Source organism: Penaeus monodon, chromosome 31, assembly GCF_015228065.2.
Source record: "Penaeus monodon isolate SGIC_2016 chromosome 31, NSTDA_Pmon_1, whole genome shotgun sequence".
In the NCBI taxonomy this organism is placed as follows: Eukaryota; Metazoa; Arthropoda; class Malacostraca; order Decapoda; family Penaeidae; genus Penaeus; species Penaeus monodon.
In genome coordinates this window covers 2,149,178-2,149,594 of record NC_051416.1, presented here as the reverse complement: position 1 = coordinate 2,149,594, position 417 = coordinate 2,149,178, and positions in this window count along the sequence as shown.

The following is a 417-nucleotide window of genomic DNA, read 5'->3' as shown; positions in this document are numbered from 1 at the left end:
TCTTGCTCCTGGCCAAGTATGAGAGTGCCGTTGAGCGGGATTGCATCCTCCGAAGGCAAGTGCGAAGTGGTGAACACCTGAAATATACAAAAGAAAAAAAAAATGCAGAAATACTCAATCGAGGACCGAAAAGTGCGACTGGGGAGTGAAAAGCACTATCAAAGAATACCTTTCCTGGAGAACCAACGAAGACAAAGCAATTCATTCATTTCATTCCTCTGCCAGACGTTAACCTAAACAGAACTCCTTGCGCCTCACCTCCCCCTGCCAAGTTACTGAGTAGTTGGTCCCTTGTACGACGTGGCACAGGTGGTTCCACGTTTCAGGGAAGATCTCAAAGCGCTTTTTATTTGCAGCGGCTGTGCTCTTGTTCCGGATGAAGCTGTTAAGCACATTGCTTTCAGTATCTGTGAATCA